Here is a 4,064-nt window from a genome sequence, read left to right as displayed (position 1 = left end):
ATAAAAAAAAAAAAAAAAAACAGGCCTGATACTATTCTTAGAAAGCCCTGCTTGCAAGGTTGGCATTTGGCTGGTATCTGGGAACTTGGATTACAGGAATGTTCCCACCATTCTCTAACTGATCAGGCAGTTTACTATGTATAAACTGTTGATACAAACGACATGGTTTATGCTGAACACCTACGTTCCTCCTGGGAGTGTGTAGTTAGGATATGTGCTAGGCAGACGGTGCCTGTATGACCAGCTCCCAATGCAGACCCTGAGCAGTAAGTCTCTAATAAGCGTCCCTGGAAGAAACATTTCACATATGTTGTCACAATTCAATACTGGAGGAATTAAGCGTATCCTGTGTGATTCCACAAGGAAAGGATTCTTGGAAGCTTGTGCCTGGTTTCCTCTGGATTTCACTCCATGCACTTTTTCGCTTTGGTGATTTTGCTTTGTATTGTTTTGTTTTAATAAATTATAGCCATGAGTATGAATGTATTCTGAGTCCTGTGAGTCCTTCCACAGACTCACTGAACTTGGGGATTGTCTTAGGGGCTCTCAACACAGAAGGTAACCAGAGATGTGAGCATTCTGCAGCTACTTCTTCCTTTATGGAATTTCCACTTGTGGAATTGACACAAGCCTGGGTAGAAGGCCCAGGAAAAGAGCTACTGCTAAGAATCAGAGAAGCAAACAAATCCCAGCAACCACACGGGCCTGGAGAGACAAAAAGGTGAGGGTCACCAAGCCAACCAGCACTTGGGAGACCTAAGATCTCATTAAGACAGGAAGGTTCAGAGAAGTGAGCCTGACACTCTGCTGGTTTTCCTCTTGAGTATTTGCTGTATTTTTGGACTGCTTGGAACAGAAAGATTAAAAAAGAAAGAAAGAAACCTGCTGAAAGCCAAAGTGAGGTATTTTTTTAAAATATATATTGTATCATGGCATTGAAGATGCAAAAACCGCATTTCAGGACCCATCAAGAGGGAGAGGGCCTACTGCATACCCCAGAATCTCATTCAAGAACTCTGAGGGCTACACTCTAGGAACGGGAGAGAATCAGAGTAAATTCAGCCTTATAAAAATTGCAACCTAGTTTCACATCCACTGAATTATAGATTGGAATAATGGAATCTACCTGCTACCACCCTATCCCAGGAAATAGGGTGATCTCTCACTGTATGAAGATAACATCCAGAGACTGTACAGTGTATCATCTACAATATCCAGCATTAAGTCAAAAATTACAAAGAATGCCAAAGAGGAAAAAGGCAATAAAACCAGATCAAAAGATGACCCAGTTATTAGTGTTATCAGAGATGGACTTAAAAATAGTTTTGATTAAATAAATCAAGATGGAGAACTTCATGAGAGCCAGAATCCGTTTTTTCTCAAATTAATTAGAAAATCTAGAAATGAAAAATGCATTGGCTAAAATTAAGAACTCAATACATATGTTTAAGCATATTAGAGAATGGATTAAACAATCAAAAGAGATTTTTAGACTGGATAAAAAAATCAAAGTATATGTTGACTACAGAAGATACGCTATAGATTCAAAGACACAAATAGGTTGAAAATAAAAGGATCTGAAAAGATATACCATGCAAACAGCAACCATAGAGAGCCAGAATGATTATACTAATATCAAACCATTACTCTTTAAAACAAACAAAACATGTTACTACAGATAAAGAGAGACATTTTATAATGATGAAAGGGTCAATCCATCATGAAGATATAACAATTATGTATGCATTAACAACAGAGCCCCAAAATACATAAAGCAAAAATCGACAGAATTGAAGGGAGAAATAGACAATCCAATAATAGTTGGAGCCTTCAATATCCCACTTTCAATAATTGATATAAAAATGAGGCAGAAGATCAACAAGAATTTGCCCTAGTAGTTCAAGGATGGTGTATTCACTTCCTAGAGCTGCAGTAACAAATTATCACGAATTCTGTGGCTTAAAACAACAAGTTTATGCTCTCTCAGTTCTGGAGGTTGAAAGTCTGAAATCAAGGCATCAGCAGCCCCGTACCCCCTCTGAAGGCTCTAGACAAGAATACTTCCTTGCTTTTGACTCAATTGTGGTAGCTCCCTGAAGGTCTGGCTTGTAGCAGCATCACTCCAATGTCTGCTTCTGTTGTCACATGGCCCTCTTTTAAGAACACCAGTCATCGCATTTAAGGTCCATCCTAATTGAGTATGACTTCAACTTGACTAATTACATCTCTAAAGGCCCTGTTTCCAAATAAGATCACATTCTGAGATTCCAGGTGGACACGAATTTTGGGGGGACATTATTCAACCCCTTATAGTCCTCCCTGTGGCCTCCCAAAATTCATACCCATCCCACGTGTAAAATACATTTACCCCATCCCAACATTCCCCCAAAGTCTTAGTCCATTCCAGCATCAACACTGAGTTCAAATTTTCATCTAAATACCATCAACTCAAAAAGTCCTACGTCTCAGCATCTAAATCAGGTATGAGTGAGAACTGGTATGTTCCATTCTGGGGCAAACGTCTTCTCTATCTGTGGACCTGTGAAACTAGAAAACAAGTTATCTGCTTCCAAAATACAATGGTGAGACAGGCATAGGATAGACATTCCCATTCCAAAAGGGAGAAATTGGAAGAAATAAAGGGGTTACTGATACCCAGCCAGTCCAAAACCCAGCAGGTTTCCAAATTCCGTTAGGTTTCAAAGTCTAAGAATAAATCCTCTGTAGCTTGATGCTCCATCTTCTGGGCCTGCAGTAGTGGAGACCTCACCCTCTGCATTCATGGCTTGATCCTTGGAGTCATTCTTCTTCCATTTCATCCCATCTCTGTCCCTTTCACTCCAGACTAGTAGTGTTCCCCAAAAACGTTGTTAGTTTTCCATGCAGCTCATGGGAGTCCAAGACATCAGACAAGAGGGTCCTTCACAGGTCTTTCCTGGATAACCCCAACTCTATTCCTGGCTTCTGTGGAGATAGTTTATTGTATCCACAAGTCACACAAATCTTTTCAGCAAAATTTCATCCAGCCACATCCTTGGTGTTCTCTCTAGACTGTGCTTTCTAATCTTTTTCTATCTGGATAGACTGTGAAGTTTCAAAATCATCAAGTGCTGGTTCTTTTTTGCTTAACAGTTCTTTTCTCAATTTATCTCTCTCCTCTCACTATAGGCAGCAAGAAGAAACTAGGTTGTACCTTACACACTTCGTTTCCAAATCTCCACTAAATCCAAGTTTATCACTTACAATTTCTCCTTTTCACCCATCACTAGAACACAATTAAGCCAAGTTTGCTTCTACTTTGTAACAGTGATCACTTATTCAGTTTCCAATAGCCTATTTCTCATTGCCTTCTGACCTCATCAGAAGCATCTTTAATTTTCATATTTCTACCAACAATCCATTCATGGTGTTATATATTCTTTAAGATGTTAGAAGCTTTTGCTACCATCTTATTCTGAGCTCTCACCAGAACCACCTTTAACATCCGTATTTCTACTAACGATCTCTTCAATGCAATATAAGCTTTTTTGTCATGCACCTCAAAATCGTTCCAGCCTATACCCACTACCCAATTCCAAGCAACTTCCACAATTTTAGATATTTGTTATGGCAGCACCTCACTTCCTGGTACCAAAATCTGTATTAGTTCCCTAGCGCGACTCTAACAAATTACCACAAATTGTGTGCCATAAAACAACAGAAATTTATTCTCTCGTAGTTCTGGAGCCTGGAAATCTAAATTTAACAGGTCAGAAGGGCCATGCTCTCTTTAAACGCTTCAAAGGAGAATCATTCCTTGCTCTTCTTAACTTCTGGTGGCTCCAGGCAGTCCTTGGCATTCCTTGTCTTCTAGCTGCATCATTCCAATCTCTGGCTCTTCATCATATTGCCTTCTTCCCTGTGTGTTCACATGACCTTCTTAGAAGGACTTTGGATTTAGGGCCCACCCTGATCCAGTATGACCCATCTTAACTAACTACATCTGCAAAGACCCTATCTCCAAATAAGGCCACATTCTGAGGTTCAGTCTTTCACCATTATGATGCTAGCTGTGGGGTTTTAAT

This window comes from Equus przewalskii, chromosome 4 (assembly GCF_037783145.1).
Source record: "Equus przewalskii isolate Varuska chromosome 4, EquPr2, whole genome shotgun sequence".
Taxonomy (NCBI): Eukaryota; Metazoa; Chordata; class Mammalia; order Perissodactyla; family Equidae; genus Equus; species Equus przewalskii.
This window is presented reverse-complemented; position numbering follows the sequence as displayed.